This window comes from Pseudophryne corroboree, chromosome 1 (assembly GCF_028390025.1).
Source record: "Pseudophryne corroboree isolate aPseCor3 chromosome 1, aPseCor3.hap2, whole genome shotgun sequence".
Classification (NCBI taxonomy): domain Eukaryota; kingdom Metazoa; phylum Chordata; class Amphibia; order Anura; family Myobatrachidae; genus Pseudophryne; species Pseudophryne corroboree.
Window position 1 is genome coordinate 116,730,175 of NC_086444.1, and position 18,443 is coordinate 116,748,617.

At 47.2% G+C, this 18,443-nt stretch overlaps 1 protein-coding gene and 14 non-coding genes across 16 annotated transcripts in view; all 15 read right to left on the bottom strand.

Annotated features, from left to right (window-relative positions):
• Nucleotides 1-18,443, bottom strand: part of SLC38A9 (solute carrier family 38 member 9) — a 423,549-nt gene that overhangs the window by 173,012 nt on the left and 232,094 nt on the right. The window lies entirely within an intron of this gene.
• LOC134955868 (U1 spliceosomal RNA) lies at nt 1,026-1,189 on the bottom strand. Its single transcript, XR_010185963.1, has one exon. It is a non-coding gene; the product is annotated as a U1 spliceosomal RNA (small nuclear RNA).
• LOC134958383 (U1 spliceosomal RNA) lies at nt 2,336-2,499 on the bottom strand. Its single transcript, XR_010186984.1, has one exon. It is a non-coding gene; the product is annotated as a U1 spliceosomal RNA (small nuclear RNA).
• Nucleotides 3,659-3,822, bottom strand: LOC134955879 (U1 spliceosomal RNA). Its single transcript, XR_010185964.1, has one exon. It is a non-coding gene; the product is annotated as a U1 spliceosomal RNA (small nuclear RNA).
• On the bottom strand, nt 4,973-5,136 carry LOC134958691 (U1 spliceosomal RNA). Its single transcript, XR_010187095.1, has one exon. It is a non-coding gene; the product is annotated as a U1 spliceosomal RNA (small nuclear RNA).
• Nucleotides 6,287-6,450, bottom strand: LOC134955890 (U1 spliceosomal RNA). The gene has a single exon (XR_010185965.1). It is a non-coding gene; the product is annotated as a U1 spliceosomal RNA (small nuclear RNA).
• LOC134958695 (U1 spliceosomal RNA) lies at nt 7,596-7,759 on the bottom strand. The gene has a single exon (XR_010187097.1). It is a non-coding gene; the product is annotated as a U1 spliceosomal RNA (small nuclear RNA).
• Nucleotides 8,910-9,073, bottom strand: LOC134955901 (U1 spliceosomal RNA). Its single transcript, XR_010185966.1, has one exon. It is a non-coding gene; the product is annotated as a U1 spliceosomal RNA (small nuclear RNA).
• Nucleotides 10,220-10,383, bottom strand: LOC134957931 (U1 spliceosomal RNA). The gene has a single exon (XR_010186805.1). It is a non-coding gene; the product is annotated as a U1 spliceosomal RNA (small nuclear RNA).
• On the bottom strand, nt 11,544-11,707 carry LOC134957935 (U1 spliceosomal RNA). The gene has a single exon (XR_010186806.1). It is a non-coding gene; the product is annotated as a U1 spliceosomal RNA (small nuclear RNA).
• Nucleotides 12,857-13,020, bottom strand: LOC134955912 (U1 spliceosomal RNA). The gene has a single exon (XR_010185967.1). It is a non-coding gene; the product is annotated as a U1 spliceosomal RNA (small nuclear RNA).
• LOC134958655 (U1 spliceosomal RNA) lies at nt 14,166-14,329 on the bottom strand. The gene has a single exon (XR_010187086.1). It is a non-coding gene; the product is annotated as a U1 spliceosomal RNA (small nuclear RNA).
• LOC134955924 (U1 spliceosomal RNA) lies at nt 15,489-15,652 on the bottom strand. Its single transcript, XR_010185968.1, has one exon. It is a non-coding gene; the product is annotated as a U1 spliceosomal RNA (small nuclear RNA).
• On the bottom strand, nt 16,803-16,966 carry LOC134958702 (U1 spliceosomal RNA). The gene has a single exon (XR_010187099.1). It is a non-coding gene; the product is annotated as a U1 spliceosomal RNA (small nuclear RNA).
• Nucleotides 18,117-18,280, bottom strand: LOC134955935 (U1 spliceosomal RNA). Its single transcript, XR_010185969.1, has one exon. It is a non-coding gene; the product is annotated as a U1 spliceosomal RNA (small nuclear RNA).

Genomic DNA, 18,443 nt, shown 5'->3' on the forward strand with positions numbered 1-18,443 from the left:
TCTTCACGTTGACATGGGAAGGAGGAAGGGTGACTGTTCCGGAAGCACCCCCAAACTATGCGCACAACTAGTGCAAATCCTTCCCAGGGCACACTGCAGCAGGTTGATTTGCATACCGTGATGTCATAAAAGCAGTCTGGCACAGTTACAGTAGCTGCAACCCTCATCTCTACATGAAAACCGACAGGCAGTGCACCGTCCTATGTCTCAATGGGTTCTTAAATTGGAAAATAAAATCTAAAAGGCAGCTTGAGATTTAACCCCCTAGCTGCTGAGGGCTTTCTCATCCTTGCACCGAGACCATTTTCAGACGTTAGCGCTAGTCCGAACGTCGTCGTCACAGATTTATTTATTTTTTTAAATGTCTTTTTTTTCTCTCTTATCCCCCTGCCGCACTCGCACAAATCATACCTTGTTTTTTTTTTTCTTTCAAAAGACTTTGTAGTCTCAAAAAAGCCATTAGTCTTTTTACTGATTTGAACACGTCAAAAGTTGTTTCGCCCAAATGGCCCAAAAAGCGTATTTCTCAAGAAAGTGAACCAAAAGTAAATGTGATTTTTTTTTTGTCCCCCGTCTTATAAGCACCATAGACAAATACTTTGTGTTTTGCCACCAATCCACCTGCCCAAAATCTGCACGCAAACCAAAAATGCTCTCTTTCTTCTAGTTTTTGTCAACTCAATTGAAACGCTTACTATGTGTAGGAAGACTACGGCAGCCCAGCGAGGCCTACCGTTTTACAAAGTAGACAAGCTACTGCATGAAATGAGGGAGCAAAGTTTTTTTCCCTCTCTCCCCCTGAAATCTGACACAATGTGGGGGCCTACTTTACAAAGCAAGTGAAACCGTGTGGGTCCTGCAGCGCCCTCTATTGGTTGCATATGCAAAGCACAGTACAAGGCCCGAAAAAGCAAGGAAGCATGCAGCCAGCACACAGGAGAAGAGATCAGAACAGAGTGCTGAACAGCAAAGGAGGAGACGTCACCAGCAGCACACAAAAAGATCTGACTTTTACCAGAGATGACCAGGGGAAAGCGCGAACGCAGTCCCCCACTACCACAAATTATGCAGTCGAGTTTCCCGCATTTGGGGAAATCGCAGGGGTCAGCACACCCGGAGTGCAATGGATGAGCCTCGCCCTGGGAGAACCACCTTCGTGATCATGGTATCTCCCCTGCCAGGTAAGTATGAGTTGGACTAGGGCTCAGGAGGGCCCCTGCCCGGGCACACCCCCGTCAAGTGAAGGAGGTTGACCGGATCCATGACAAGCGAACTCTCGGCAGGGGATAGAAAAAAACTGCAGGGAGGCTGCATCTCTTCACGTTGACATGGGAAGGAGGAAGGGTGACTGTTCCGGAAGCACCCCCAAACTATGCGCACAACTAGTGCAAATCCTTCCCAGGGCACACTGCAGCAGGTTGATTTGCATACCGTGATGTCATAAAAGCAGTCTGGCACAGTTACAGTAGCTGCAACCCTCATCTCTACATGAAAACCGACAGGCAGTGCACCGTCCTATGTCTCAATGGGTTCTTAAATTGGAAAATAAAATCTAAAAGGCAGCTTGAGATTTAACCCCCTAGCTGCTGAGGGCTTTCTCATCCTTGCACCGAGACCATTTTCAGACGTTAGCGCTCGTCCGAACGTCGTCGTCACAGATTTATTTATTTTTTTAAATGTCTTTTTTTCTCTATTATCCCCCTGCCGCACTCGCACAAATCATACCTTGTTGTTTTTTTTCTTTCAAAAGACTTTGTAGTCTCAAAAAAGCCATTAGTCTTTTTACTGATTTGAACACGTCAAAAGTTGTTTCGCCCAAATGGCCCAAAAAGCGTATTTCTCAAGAAAGTGAACCAAAAGTAAATGTGATTTTTTTTTGTCCCCCGTCTTATAAGCACCATAGACAAATACTTTGTGTTTTGCCACCAATCCACCTGCCCAAAATCTGCACGCAAACCAAAAATGCTCTCTTTCTTCTAGTTTTTGTCAACTCAATTGAAACGCTTACTATGTGTAGGAAGACTACGGCAGCCCAGCGAGGCCTACCGTTTTACAAAGTAGACAAGCTACTGCATGAAATGAGGGAGCAAAGTTTTTTTCCCTCTCTCCCCCTGAAATCTGACACAATGTGGGGGCCTACTTTACAAAGCAAGTGAAACCGTGTGGGTCCTGCAGCGCCCTCTATTGGTTGCATATGCAAAGCACAGTACAAGGCCCGAAAAAGCAAGGAAGCATGCAGCCAGCACACAGAAGAGATCAGAACAGAGTGCTGAACAGCAAAGGAGGAGACGTCACCAGCAGCACACAAAAAGATCTGACTTTTACCAGAGATGATCAGGGGAAAGCGCGAACGCAGTCCCCCACTACCACAAATTATGCAGTCGAGTTTCCCGCATTTGGGGAAATCGCAGGGGTCAGCACAGCCGGAGTGCAATGGATGAGCCTCGCCCTGGGAGAACCACCATCGTGATCATGGTATCTCCCCTGCCAGGTAAGTATGAGTTGGACTAGGGCTCAGGAGGGCCCCTGCTCGGGCACACCCCCGTCAAGTGAAGGAGGTTGACCGGATCCATGACAAGCGAACTCTCGGCAGGGGATAGAAAAAAACTGCAGGGAGGCTGCATCTCTTCACGTTGACATGGGAAGGAGGAAGGGTGACTGTTCCGGAAGCACCCCCAAACTATGCGCACAACTAGTGCAAATCCTTCCCAGGGCACACTGCAGCAGGTTGATTTGCATACCGTGATGTCATAAAAGCAGTCGGGCACAGTTACAGTAGCTGCAACCCTCATCTCTACATGAAAACCGACAGGCAGTGCACCGTCCTATGTCTCAATGGGTTCTTAAATTGGAAAATAAAATCTAAAAGGCAGCTTGAGATTTAACCCCCTAGCTGCTGAGGGCTTTCTCATCCTTGCACCGAGACCATTTTCAGACGTTAGCGCTCGTCCGAACGTCGTCGTCACAGATTTATTTATTTTTTTAAATGTCTTTTTTTCTCTCTTATCCCCCTGCCGCACTCGCACAAATCATACCTTGTTTTTTGTTTTTGTTTTTTTTTTTCTTTCAAAAGACTTTGTAGTCTCAAAAAAGCCATTAGTCTTTTTACTGATTTGAACACGTCAAAAGTTGTTTCGCTCAAATGGCCCAAAAAGCGTATTTCTCAAGAAAGTGAACCAAAAGTAAATGTGATTTTTTTTGTCCCCCGTCTTATAAGCACCATAGACAAATACTTTGTTTTGCCACCAATCCACCTGCCCAAAATCTGCACGCAAACCAAAAATGCTCTCTTTCTTCTAGTTTTTGTCAACTCAATTGAAATGCTTACTATGTGTAGGAAGACTACGGCAGCCCAGCGAGGCCTACCGTTTTACAAAGTAGACAAGCTACTGCATGAAATGAGGGAGCAAAGTTTTTTTCCCTCTCTCCCCCTGAAATCTGACACAATGTGGGGGCCTACTTTACAAAGCAAGTGAAACCGTGTGGGTCCTGCAGCGCCCTCTATTGGTTGCATATGCAAAGCACAGTACAAGGCCCGAAAAAGCAAGGAAGCATGCAGCCAGCACACAGGAGAAGAGATCAGAACAGAGTGCTGAACAGCAAAGGAGGAGACGTCACCAGCAGCACACAAAAAGATCTGACTTTTACCAGAGATGATCAGGGGAAAGCGCGAACGCAGTCCCCCACTACCACAAATTATGCAGTCGAGTTTCCCGCATTTGGGGAAATCGCAGGGGTCAGCACACCCGGAGTGCAATGGATGAGCCTCGCCCTGGGAGAACCACCTTCGTGATCATGGTATCTCCCCTGCCAGGTAAGTATGAGTTGGACTAGGGCTCAGGAGGGCCCCTGCTCGGGCACACCCCCGTCAAGTGAAGGAGGTTGACCGGATCCATGACAAGCGAACTCTCGGCAGGGGATAGAAAAAAACTGCAGGGAGGCTGCATCTCTTCACGTTGTCATGGGAAGGAGGAAGGGTGACTGTTCCGGAAGCACCCCCAAACTATGCGCACAACTAGTGCAAATCCTTCCCAGGGCACACTGCAGCAGATGAATTTGCATACCGTCATGTCATAAAAGCAGTCAGGCACAGTTACAGTAGCTGCAACCCTCATCTCTACATGAAAACCGACAGGCAGTGCACCGTCCTATGTCTCAATGGTTTCTTAAATTGGAAAATAAAATCTAAAAGGCAGCTTGAGATTTAACCCCCTAGCTGCTGAGGGCTTTCTCATCCTTGCACCGAGACCATTTTCAGACGTTAGCGCTCGTCCGAACGTCGTCGTCACAGATTTATTTATTTTTTTAAATGTCTTTTTTTCTCTCTTATCCCCCTGCCGCACTCGCACAAATCATACCTTGTTTTGTTTTTTCTTTCAAAAGACTTTGTAGTCTCAAAAAAGCCATTAGTCTTTTTACTGATTTGAACACGTCAAAAGTTGTTTCGCCCAAATGGCCCAAAAAGCGTATTTCTCAAGAAAGTGAACCAAAAGTAAATGTGATTTTTTTTTTGTCCCCCGTCTTATAAGCACCATAGACAAATACTTTGTGTTTTGCCACCAATCCACCTGCCCAAAATCTGCACGCAAACCAAAAATGCTCTCTTTCTTCTAGTTTTTGTCAACTCAATTGAAACGCTTACTATGTGTAGGAAGACTACGGCAGCCCAGCGAGGCCTACCGTTTTACAAAGTAGACAAGCTACTGCATGAAATGAGGGAGCAAAGTTTTTTTCCCTCTCTCCCCCTGAAATCTGACACAATGTGGGGGCCTACTTTACAAAGCAAGTGAAACCGTGTGGGTCCTGCAGCGCCCTCTATTGGTTGCATATGCAAAGCACAGTACAAGGCCCGAAAAAGCAAGGAAGCATGCAGCCAGCACACAGGAGAAGAGATCAGAACAGAGTGCTGAACAGCAAAGGAGGAGACGTCACCAGCAGCACACAAAAAGATCTGACTTTTACCAGAGATGATCAGGGGAAAGCGCGAACGCAGTCCCCCACTACCACATATTATGCAGTCGAGTTTCCCGCATTTGGGGAAATCGCAGGGGTCAGCACAGCCGGAGTGCAATGGATGAGCCTCGCCCTGGGAGAACCACCTTCGTGATCATGGTATCTCCCCTGCCAGGTAAGTATGAGTTGGACTAGGGCTCAGGAGGGCCCCTGCTCGGGCACACCCCCGTCAAGTGAAGGAGGTTGACCGGATCCATGACAAGCGAACTCTCGGCAGGGGATAGAAAAAAACTGCAGGGAGGCTGCATCTCTTCACGTTGACATGGGAAGGAGGAAGGGTGACTGTTCCGGAAGCACCCCCAAACTATGCGCACAACTAGTGCAAATCCTTCCCAGGGCACACTGCAGCAGGTTGATTTGCATACCGTGATGTCATAAAAGCAGTCTGGCACAGTTACAGTAGCTGCAACCCTCATCTCTACATGAAAACCGACAGGCAGTGCACCGTCCTATGTCTCAATGGGTTCTTAAATTGGAAAATAAAATCTAAAAGGCAGCTTGAGATTTAACCCCCTAGCTGCTGAGGGCTTTCTCATCCTTGCACCGAGACCATTTTCAGACGTTAGCGCTCGTCCGAACGTCGTCGTCACAGATTTATTTATTTTTTTAAATGTCTTTTTTTCTCTCTTATCCCCCTGCCGCACTCGCACAAATCATACCTTGTTTTTTTTTTTCTTTCAAAAGACTTTGTAGTCTCAAAAAAGCCATTAGTCTTTTTACTGATTTGAACACGTCAAAAGTTGTTTCGCCCAAATGGCCCAAAAAGCGTATTTCTCAAGAAAGTGAACCAAAAGTAAATGTGATTTTTTTTTTGTCCCCCGTCTTATAAGCACCATAGACAAATACTTTGTGTTTTGCCACCAATCCACCTGCCCAAAATCTGCACGCAAACCAAAAATGCTCTCTTTCTTCTAGTTTTTGTCAACTCAATTGAAACGCTTACTATGTGTAGGAAGACTACGGCAGCCCAGCGAGGCCTACCGTTTTACAAAGTAGACAAGCTACTGCATGAAATGAGGGAGCAAAGTTTTTTTCCCTCTCTCCCCCTGAAATCTGACACAATGTGGGGGCCTACTTTACAAAGCAAGTGAAACCGTGTGGGTCCTGCAGCGCCCTCTATTGGTTGCATATGCAAAGCACAGTACAAGGCCCGAAAAAGCAAGGAAGCATGCAGCCAGCACACAGGAGAAGAGATCAGAACAGAGTGCTGAACAGCAAAGGAGGAGACGTCACCAGCAGCACACAAAAAGATCTGACTTTTACCAGAGATGATCAGGGGAAAGCGCGAACGCAGTCCCCCACTACCACAAATTATGCAGTCGAGTTTCCCGCATTTGGGGAAATCGCAGGGGTCAGCACACCCGGAGTGCAATGGATGAGCCTCGCCCTGGGAGAACCACCTTCGTGATCATGGTATCTCCCCTGCCAGGTAAGTATGAGTTGGACTAGGGCTCAGGAGGGCCCCTGCTCGGGCACACCCCCGTCAAGTGAAGGAGGTTGACCGGATCCATGACAAGCGAACTCTCGGCAGGGGATAGAAAAAAACTGCAGGGAGGCTGCATCTCTTCACGTTGACATGGGAAGGAGGAAGGGTGACTGTTCCGGAAGCACCCCCAAACTATGCGCACAACTAGTGCAAATCCTTCCCAGGGCACACTGCAGCAGATGAATTTGCATACCGTCATGTCATAAAAGCAGTCAGGCACAGTTACAGTAGCTGCAACCCTCATCTCTACATGAAAACCGACAGGCAGTGCACCGTCCTATGTCTCAATGGGTTCTTAAATTGGAAAATAAAATCTAAAAGGCAGCTTGAGATTTAACCCCCTAGCTGCTGAGGGCTTTCTCATCCTTGCACCGAGACCATTTTCAGACGTTAGCGCTCGTCCGAACGTCGTCGTCACAGATTTATTTATTTTTTTAAATGTCTTTTTTTCTCTCTTATCCCCCTGCCGCACTCGCACAAATCATACCTTGTTTTTTTTTTTCTTTCAAAAGACTTTGTAGTCTCAAAAAAGCCATTAGTCTTTTTACTGATTTGAACACGTCAAAAGTTGTTTCGCCCAAATGGCCCAAAAAGCGTATTTCTCAAGAAAGTGAACCAAAAGTAAATGTGATTTTTTTTTGTCCCCGTCTTATAAGCACCATAGACAAATACTTTGTGTTTTGCCACCAATCCACCTGCCCAAAATCTGCACGCAAACCAAAAATGCTCTCTTTCTTCTAGTTTTCGCCGCCTCAATTGAAACGCTTACTATGTGTAGGAAGACTACGGCAGCCCAGCGAGGCCTACCGTTTTACAAAGTAGACAAGCTACTGCATGAAATGAGGGAGCAAAGTTTTTTTCCCTCTCTCCCCCTGAAATCTGACACAATGTGGGGGCCTACTTTACAAAGCAAGTGAAACCGTGTGGGTCCTGCAGCGCCCTCTATTGGTTGCATATGCAAAGCACAGTACAAGGCCCGAAAAAGCAAGGAAGCATGCAGCCAGCACACAGAAGAGATCAGAACAGAGTGCTGAACAGCAAAGGAGGAGACGTCACCAGCAGCACACAAAAAGATCTGACTTTTACCAGAGATGATCAGGGGAAAGCGCGAACGCAGTCCCCCACTACCACATATTATGCAGTCGAGTTTCCCGCATTTGGGGAAATCGCAGGGGTCAGCACAGCCGGAGTGCAATGGATGAGCCTCGCCCTGGGAGAACCACCTTCGTGATCATGGTATCTCCCCTGCCAGGTAAGTATGAGTTGGACTAGGGCTCAGGAGGGCCCCTGCTCGGGCACACCCCCGTCAAGTGAAGGAGGTTGACCGGATCCATGACAAGCGAACTCTCGGCAGGGGATAGAAAAAAACTGCAGGGAGGCTGCATCTCTTCACGTTGACATGGGAAGGAGGAAGGGTGACTGTTCCGGAAGCACCCCCAAACTATGCGCACAACTAGTGCAAATCCTTCCCAGGGCACACTGCAGCAGGTTGATTTGCATACCGTGATGTCATAAAAGCAGTCTGGCACAGTTACAGTAGCTGCAACCCTCATCTCTACATGAAAACCGACAGGCAGTGCACCGTCCTATGTCTCAATGGGTTCTTAAATTGGAAAATAAAATCTAAAAGGCAGCTTGAGATTTAACCCCCTAGCTGCTGAGGGCTTTCTCATCCTTGCACCGAGACCATTTTCAGACGTTAGCGCTCGTCCGAACGTCGTCGTCACAGATTTATTTATTTTTTTAAATGTCTTTTTTTCTCTCTTATCCCCCTGCCGCACTCGCACAAATCATACCTTGTTTTTTTTTTTCTTTCAAAAGACTTTGTAGTCTCAAAAAAGCCATTAGTCTTTTTACTGATTTGAACACGTCAAAAGTTGTTTCGCCCAAATGGCCCAAAAAGCGTATTTCTCAAGAAAGTGAACCAAAAGTAAATGTGATTTTTTTTTTGTCCCCCGTCTTATAAGCACCATAGACAAATACTTTGTGTTTTGCCACCAATCCACCTGCCCAAAATCTGCACGCAAACCAAAAATGCTCTCTTTCTTCTAGTTTTTGTCAACTCAATTGAAACGCTTACTATGTGTAGGAAGACTACGGCAGCCCAGCGAGGCCTACCGTTTTACAAAGTAGACAAGCTACTGCATGAAATGAGGGAGCAAAGTTTTTTTCCCTCTCTCCCCCTGAAATCTGACACAATGTGGGGGCCTACTTTACAAAGCAAGTGAAACCGTGTGGGTCCTGCAGCGCCCTCTATTGGTTGCATATGCAAAGCACAGTACAAGGCCCGAAAAAGCAAGGAAGCATGCAGCCAGCACACAGGAGAAGAGATCAGAACAGAGTGCTGAACAGCAAAGGAGGAGACGTCACCAGCAGCACACAAAAAGATCTGACTTTTACCAGAGATGATCAGGGGAAAGCGCGAACGCAGTCCCCCACTACCACAAATTATGCAGTCGAGTTTCCCGCATTTGGGGAAATCGCAGGGGTCAGCACACCCGGAGTGCAATGGATGAGCCTCGCCCTGGGAGAACCACCTTCGTGATCATGGTATCTCCCCTGCCAGGTAAGTATGAGTTGGACTAGGGCTCAGGAGGGCCCCTGCTCGGGCACACCCCCGTCAAGTGAAGGAGGTTGACCGGATCCATGACAAGCGAACTCTCGGCAGGGGATAGAAAAAAACTGCAGGGAGGCTGCATCTCTTCACGTTGACATGGGAAGGAGGAAGGGTGACTGTTCCGGAAGCACCCCCAAACTATGCGCACAACTAGTGCAAATCCTTCCCAGGGCACACTGCAGCAGATGAATTTGCATACCGTCATGTCATAAAAGCAGTCAGGCACAGTTACAGTAGCTGCAACCCTCATCTCTACATGAAAACCGACAGGCAGTGCACCGTCCTATGTCTCAATGGGTTCTTAAATTGGAAAATAAAATCTAAAAGGCAGCTTGAGATTTAACCCCCTAGCTGCTGAGGGCTTTCTCATCCTTGCACCGAGACCATTTTCAGACGTTAGCGCTCGTCCGAACGTCGTCGTCACAGATTTATTTATTTTTTTAAATGTCTTTTTTTCTCTCTTATCCCCCTGCCGCACTCGCACAAATCATACCTTGTTTTTTTTTTTCTTTCAAAAGACTTTGTAGTCTCAAAAAAGCCATTAGTCTTTTTACTGATTTGAACACGTCAAAAGTTGTTTCGCCCAAATGGCCCAAAAAGCGTATTTCTCAAAAAAGTGAACCAAAAGTAAATGTGATTTTTTTTTTGTCCCCGTCTTATAAGCACCATAGAAAAATACTTTGTGTTTTGCCACCAATCCACCTGCCCAAAATCTGCACGCAAACCAAAAATGCTCTCTTTCTTCTAGTTTTCGCCGCCTCAATTGAAACGCTTACTATGTGTAGGAAGACTACGGCAGCCCAGCGAGGCCTACCGTTTTACAAAGTAGACAAGCTACTGCATGAAATGAGGGAGCAAAGTTTTTTTCCCTCTCTCCCCCTGAAATCTGACACAATGTGGGGGCCTACTTTACAAAGCAAGTGAAACCGTGTGGGTCCTGCAGCGCCCTCTATTGGTTGCATATGCAAAGCACAGTACAAGGCCCGAAAAAGCAAGGAAGCATGCAGCCAGCACACAGAAGAGATCAGAACAGAGTGCTGAACAGCAAAGGAGGAGACGTCACCAGCAGCACACAAAAAGATCTGACTTTTACCAGAGATGATCAGGGGAAAGCGCGAACGCAGTCCCCCACTACCACAAATTATGCAGTCGAGTTTCCCGCATTTGGGGAAATCGCAGGGGTCAGCACAGCCGGAGTGCAATGGATGAGCCTCGCCCTGGGAGAACCACCTTCGTGATCATGGTATCTCCCCTGCCAGGTAAGTATGAGTTGGACTAGGGCTCAGGAGGGCCCCTGCTCGGGCACACCCCCGTCAAGTGAAGGAGGTTGACCGGATCCATGACAAGCGAACTCTCGGCAGGGGATAGAAAAAAACTGCAGGGAGGCTGCATCTCTTCACGTTGACATGGGAAGGAGGAAGGGTGACTGTTCCGGAAGCACCCCCCAAACTATGCGCACAACTAGTGCAAATCCTTCCCAGGGCACACTGCAGCAGGTTGATTTGCATACCGTGATGTCATAAAAGCAGTCTGGCACAGTTACAGTAGCTGCAACCCTCATCTCTACATGAAAACCGACAGGCAGTGCACCGTCCTATGTCTCAATGGGTTCTTAAATTGGAAAATAAAATCTAAAAGGCAGCTTGAGATTTAACCCCCTAGCTGCTGAGGGCTTTCTCATCCTTGCACCGAGACCATTTTCAGACGTTAGCGCTCGTCCGAACGTCGTCGTCACAGATTTATTTATTTTTTTAAATGTCTTTTTTTCTCTCTTATCCCCCTGCCGCACTCGCACAAATCATACCTTGTTTTTTGTTTTTGTTTTTTTTTTTCTTTCAAAAGACTTTGTAGTCTCAAAAAAGCCATTAGTCTTTTTACTGATTTGAACACGTCAAAAGTTGTTTCGCTCAAATGGCCCAAAAAGCGTATTTCTCAAGAAAGTGAACCAAAAGTAAATGTGATTTTTTTTGTCCCCCGTCTTATAAGCACCATAGACAAATACTTTGTTTTGCCACCAATCCACCTGCCCAAAATCTGCACGCAAACCAAAAATGCTCTCTTTCTTCTAGTTTTTGTCAACTCAATTGAAATGCTTACTATGTGTAGGAAGACTACGGCAGCCCAGCGAGGCCTACCGTTTTACAAAGTAGACAAGCTACTGCATGAAATGAGGGAGCAAAGTTTTTTTCCCTCTCTCCCCCTGAAATCTGACACAATGTGGGGGCCTACTTTACAAAGCAAGTGAAACCGTGTGGGTCCTGCAGCGCCCTCTATTGGTTGCATATGCAAAGCACAGTACAAGGCCCGAAAAAGCAAGGAAGCATGCAGCCAGCACACAGGAGAAGAGATCAGAACAGAGTGCTGAACAGCAAAGGAGGAGACGTCACCAGCAGCACACAAAAAGATCTGACTTTTACCAGAGATGATCAGGGGAAAGCGCGAACGCAGTCCCCCACTACCACAAATTATGCAGTCGAGTTTCCCGCATTTGGGGAAATCGCAGGGGTCAGCACAGCCGGAGTGCAATGGATGAGCCTCGCCCTGGGAGAACCACCTTCGTGATCATGGTATCTCCCCTGCCAGGTAAGTATGAGTTGGACTAGGGCTCAGGAGGGCCCCTGCTCGGGCACACCCCCGTCAAGTGAAGGAGGTTGACCGGATCCATGACAAGCGAACTCTCGGCAGGGGATAGAAAAAAACTGCAGGGAGGCTGCATCTCTTCACGTTGACATGGGAAGGAGGAAGGGTGACTGTTCCGGAAGCACCCCCAAACTATGCGCACAACTAGTGCAAATCCTTCCCAGGGCACACTGCAGCAGGTTGATTTGCATACCGTGATGTCATAAAAGCAGTCTGGCACAGTTACAGTAGCTGCAACCCTCATCTCTACATGAAAACCGACAGGCAGTGCACCGTCCTATGTCTCAATGGGTTCTTAAATTGGAAAATAAAATCTAAAAGGCAGCTTGAGATTTAACCCCCTAGCTGCTGAGGGCTTTCTCATCCTTGCACCGAGACCATTTTCAGACGTTAGCGCTCGTCCGAACGTCGTCGTCACAGATTTATTTATTTTTTTAAATGTCTTTTTTTCTCTCTTATCCCCCTGCCGCACTCGCACAAATCATACCTTGTTTTGTTTTTTCTTTCAAAAGACTTTGTAGTCTCAAAAAAGCCATTAGTCTTTTTACTGATTTGAACACGTCAAAAGTTGTTTCGCCCAAATGGCCCAAAAAGCGTATTTCTCAAGAAAGTGAACCAAAAGTAAATGTGATTTTTTTTTGTCCCCCGTCTTATAAGCACCATAGACAAATACTTTGTGTTTTGCCACCAATCCACCTGCCCAAAATCTGCACGCAAACCAAAAATGCTCTCTTTCTTCTAGTTTTTGTCAACTCAATTGAAACGCTTACTATGTGTAGGAAGACTACGGCAGCCCAGCGAGGCCTACCGTTTTACAAAGTAGACAAGCTACTGCATGAAATGAGGGAGCAAAGTTTTTTTCCCTCTCTCCCCCTGAAATCTGACACAATGTGGGGGCCTACTTTACAAAGCAAGTGAAACCGTGTGGGTCCTGCAGCGCCCTCTATTGGTTGCATATGCAAAGCACAGTACAAGGCCCGAAAAAGCAAGGAAGCATGCAGCCAGCACACAGGAGAAGAGATCAGAACAGAGTGCTGAACAGCAAAGGAGGAGACGTCACCAGCAGCACACAAAAAGATCTGACTTTTACCAGAGATGATCAGGGGAAAGCGCGAACGCAGTCCCCCACTACCACAAATTATGCAGTCGAGTTTCCCGCATTTGGGGAAATCGCAGGGGTCAGCACACCCGGAGTGCAATGGATGAGCCTCGCCCTGGGAGAACCACCTTCGTGATCATGGTATCTCCCCTGCCAGGTAAGTATGAGTTGGACTAGGGCTCAGGAGGGCCCCTGCTCGGGCACACCCCCGTCAAGTGAAGGAGGTTGACCGGATCCATGACAAGCGAACTCTCGGCAGGGGATAGAAAAAAACTGCAGGGAGGCTGCATCTCTTCACGTTGACATGGGAAGGAGGAAGGGTGACTGTTCCGGAAGCACCCCCAAACTATGCGCACAACTAGTGCAAATCCTTCCCAGGGCACACTGCAGCAGATGAATTTGCATACCGTCATGTCATAAAAGCAGTCAGGCACAGTTACAGTAGCTGCAACCCTCATCTCTACATGAAAACCGACAGGCAGTGCACCGTCCTATGTCTCAATGGGTTCTTAAATTGGAAAATAAAATCTAAAAGGCAGCTTGAGATTTAACCCCCTAGCTGCTGAGGGCTTTCTCATCCTTGCACCGAGACCATTTTCAGACGTTAGCGCTCGTCCGAACGTCGTCGTCACAGATTTATTTATTTTTTTAAATGTCTTTTTTTCTCTCTTATCCCCCTGCCGCACTCGCACAAATCATACCTTGTTTTTTTTTTTCTTTCAAAAGACTTTGTAGTCTCAAAAAAGCCATTAGTCTTTTTACTGATTTGAACACGTCAAAAGTTGTTTCGCCCAAATGGCCCAAAAAGCGTATTTCTCAAGAAAGTGAACCAAAAGTAAATGTGATTTTTTTTTGTCCCCGTCTTATAAGCACCATAGACAAATACTTTGTGTTTTGCCACCAATCCACCTGCCCAAAATCTGCACGCAAACCAAAAATGCTCTCTTTCTTCTAGTTTTCGCCGCCTCAATTGAAACGCTTACTATGTGTAGGAAGACTACGGCAGCCCAGCGAGGCCTACCGTTTTACAAAGTAGACAAGCTACTGCATGAAATGAGGGAGCAAAGTTTTTTTCCCTCTCTCCCCCTGAAATCTGACACAATGTGGGGGCCTACTTTACAAAGCAAGTGAAACCGTGTGGGTCCTGCAGCGCCCTCTATTGGTTGCATATGCAAAGCACAGTACAAGGCCCGAAAAAGCAAGGAAGCATGCAGCCAGCACACAGAAGAGATCAGAACAGAGTGCTGAACAGCAAAGGAGGAGACGTCACCAGCAGCACACAAAAAGATCTGACTTTTACCAGAGATGATCAGGGGAAAGCGCGAACGCAGTCCCCCACTACCACAAATTATGCAGTCGAGTTTCCCGCATTTGGGGAAATCGCAGGGGTCAGCACAGCCGGAGTGCAATGGATGAGCCTCGTCCTGGGAGAACCACCTTCGTGATCATGGTATCTCCCCTGCCAGGTAAGTATGAGTTGGACTAGGGCTCAGGAGGGCCCCTGCTCGGGCACACCCCCGTCAAGTGAAGGAGGTTGACCGGATCCATGACAAGCGAACTCTCGGCAGGGGATAGAAAAAAACTGCAGGGAGGCTGCATCTCTTCACGTTGACATGGGAAGGAGGAAGGGTGACTGTTCCGGAAGCACCCCCAAACTATGCGCACAACTAGTGCAAATCCTTCCCAGGGCACACTGCAGCAGGTTGATTTGCATACCGTGATGTCATAAAAGCAGTCGGGCACAGTTACAGTAGCTGCAACCCTCATCTCTACATGAAAACCGACAGGCAGTGCACCGTCCTATGTCTCAATGGGTTCTTAAATTGGAAAATAAAATCTAAAAGGCAGCTTGAGATTTAACCCCCTAGCTGCTGAGGGCTTTCTCATCCTTGCACCGAGACCATTTTCAGACGTTAGCGCTCGTCCGAACGTCGTCGTCACAGATTTATTTATTTTTTTAAATGTCTTTTTTTCTCTCTTATCCCCCTGCCGCACTCGCACAAATCATACCTTGTTTTTTTTTTTTGTTTTTTTTTTTCTTTCAAAAGACTTTGTAGTCTCAAAAAAGCCATTAGTCTTTTTACTGATTTGAACACGTCAAAAGTTGTTTCGCTCAAATGGCCCAAAAAGCGTATTTCTCAAGAAAGTGAACCAAAAGTAAATGTGATTTTTTTTGTCCCCCGTCTTATAAGCACCATAGACAAATACTTTGTTTTGCCACCAATCCACCTGCCCAAAATCTGCACGCAAACCAAAAATGCTCTCTTTCTTCTAGTTTTTGTCAACTCAATTGAAATGCTTACTATGTGTAGGAAGACTACGGCAGCCCAGCGAGGCCTACCGTTTTACAAAGTAGACAAGCTACTGCATGAAATGAGGGAGCAAAGTTTTTTTCCCTCTCTCCCCCTGAAATCTGACACAATGTGGGGGCCTACTTTACAAAGCAAGTGAAACCGTGTGGGTCCTGCAGCGCCCTCTATTGGTTGCATATGCAAAGCACAGTACAAGGCCCGAAAAAGCAAGGAAGCATGCAGCCAGCACACAGGAGAAGAGATCAGAACAGAGTGCTGAACAGCAAAGGAGGAGACGTCACCAGCAGCACACAAAAAGATCTGACTTTTACCAGAGATGATCAGGGGAAAGCGCGAACGCAGTCCCCCACTACCACAAATTATGCAGTCGAGTTTCCCGCATTTGGGGAAATCGCAGGGGTCAGCACACCCGGAGTGCAATGGATGAGCCTCGCCCTGGGAGAACCACCTTCGTGATCATGGTATCTCCCCTGCCAGGTAAGTATGAGTTGGACTAGGGCTCAGGAGGGCCCCTGCTCGGGCACACCCCCGTCAAGTGAAGGAGGTTGACCGGATCCATGACAAGCGAACTCTCGGCAGGGGATAGAAAAAAACTGCAGGGAGGCTGCATCTCTTCACGTTGTCATGGGAAGGAGGAAGGGTGACTGTTCCGGAAGCACCCCCAAACTATGCGCACAACTAGTGCAAATCCTTCCCAGGGCACACTGCAGCAGATGAATTTGCATACCGTCATGTCATAAAAGCAGTCAGGCACAGTTACAGTAGCTGCAACCCTCATCTCTACATGAAAACCGACAGGCAGTGCACCGTCCTATGTCTCAATGGTTTCTTAAATTGGAAAATAAAATCTAAAAGGCAGCTTGAGATTTAACCCCCTAGCTGCTGAGGGCTTTCTCATCCTTGCACCGAGACCATTTTCAGACGTTAGCGCTCGTCCGAACGTCGTCGTCACAGATTTATTTATTTTTTTAAATGTCTTTTTTTCTCTCTTATCCCCCTGCCGCACTCGCACAAATCATACCTTGTTTTGTTTTTTCTTTCAAAAGACTTTGTAGTCTCAAAAAAGCCATTAGTCTTTTTACTGATTTGAACACGTCAAAAGTTGTTTCGCCCAAATGGCCCAAAAAGCGTATTTCTCAAGAAAGTGAACCAAAAGTAAATGTGATTTTTTTTTTGTCCCCCGTCTTATAAGCACCATAGACAAATACTTTGTGTTTTGCCACCAATCCACCTGCCCAAAATCTGCACGCAAACCAAAAATGCTCTCTTTCTTCTAGTTTTTGTCAACTCAATTGAAACGCTTACTATGTGTAGGAAGACTACGGCAGCCCAGCGAGGCCTACCGTTTTACAAAGTAGACAAGCTACTGCATGAAATGAGGGAGCAAAGTTTTTTTCCCTCTCTCCCCCTGAAATCTGACACAATGTGGGGGCCTACTTTACAAAGCAAGTGAAACCGTGTGGGTCCTGCAGCGCCCTCTATTGGTTGCATATGCAAAGCACAGTACAAGGCCCGAAAAAGCAAGGAAGCATGCAGCCAGCACACAGGAGAAGAGATCAGAACAGAGTGCTGAACAGCAAAGGAGGAGACGTCACCAGCAGCACACAAAAAGATCTGACTTTTACCAGAGATGATCAGGGGAAAGCGCGAACGCAGTCCCCCACTACCACATATTATGCAGTCGAGTTTCCCGCATTTGGGGAAATCGCAGGGGTCAGCACAGCCGGAGTGCAATGGATGAGCCTCGCCCTGGGAGAACCACCTTCGTGATCATGGTATCTCCCCTGCCAGGTAAGTATGAGTTGGACTAGGGCTCAGGAGGGCCCCTGCTCGGGCACACCCCCGTCAAGTGAAGGAGGTTGACCGGATCCATGACAAGCGAACTCTCGGCAGGGGATAGAAAAAAACTGCAGGGAGGCTGCATCTCTTCACGTTGACATGGGAAGGAGGAAGGGTGACTGTTCCGGAAGCACCCCCAAACTATGCGCACAACTAGTGCAAATCCTTCCCAGGGCACACTGCAGCAGGTTGATTTGCATACCGTGATGTCATAAAAGCAGTCTGGCACAGTTACAGTAGCTGCAACCCTCATCTCTACATGAAAACCGACAGGCAGTGCACCGTCCTATGTCTCAATGGGTTCTTAAATTGGAAAATAAAATCTAAAAGGCAGCTTGAGATTTAACCCCCTAGCTGCTGAGGGCTTTCTCATCCTTGCACCGAGACCATTTTCAGACGTTAGCGCTCGTCCGAACGTCGTCGTCACAGATTTATTTATTTTTTTAAATGTCTTTTTTTCTCTCTTATCCCCCTGCCGCACTCGCACAAATCATACCTTGTTTTTTTTTTTCTTTCAAAAGACTTTGTAGTCTCAAAAAAGCCATTAGTCTTTTTACTGATTTGAACACGTCAAAAGTTGTTTCGCCCAAATGGCCCAAAAAGCGTATTTCTCAAGAAAGTGAACCAAAAGTAAATGTGATTTTTTTTTTGTCCCCCGTCTTATAAGCACCATAGACAAATACTTTGTGTTTTGCCACCAATCCACCTGCCCAAAATCTGCACGCAAACCAAAAATGCTCTCTTTCTTCTAGTTTTTGTCAACTCAATTGAAACGCTTACTATGTGTAGGAAGACTACGGCAGCCCAGCGAGGCCTACCGTTTTACAAAGTAGACAAGCTACTGCATGAAATGAGGGAGCAAAGTTTTTTTCCCTCTCTCCCCCTGAAATCTGACACAATGTGGGGGCCTACTTTACAAAGCAAGTGAAACCGTGTGGGTCCTGCAGCGCCCTCTATTGGTTGCATATGCAAAGCACAGTACAAGGCCCGAAAAAGCAAGGAAGCATGCAGCCAGCACACAGGAGAAGAGATCAGAACAGAGTGCTGAACAGCAAAGGAGGAGACGTCACCAGCAGCACACAAAAAGATCTGACTTTTACCAGAGATGATCAGGGGAAAGCGCGAACGCAGTCCCCCACTACCACAAATTATGCAGTCGAGTTTCCCGCATTTGGGGAAATCGCAGGGGTCAGCACACCCGGAGTGCAATGGATGAGCCTCGCCCTGGGAGAACCACCTTCGTGATCATGGTATCTCCCCTGCCAGGTAAGTATGAGTTGGACTAGGGCTCAGGAGGGCCCCTGCTCGGGCACACCCCCGTCAAGTGAAGGAGGTTGACCGGATCCATGACAAGCGAACTCTCGGCAGGGGATAGAAAAAAACTGCAGGGAGGCTGCATCTCTTCACGTTGACATGGGAAGGAGGAAGGGTGACTGT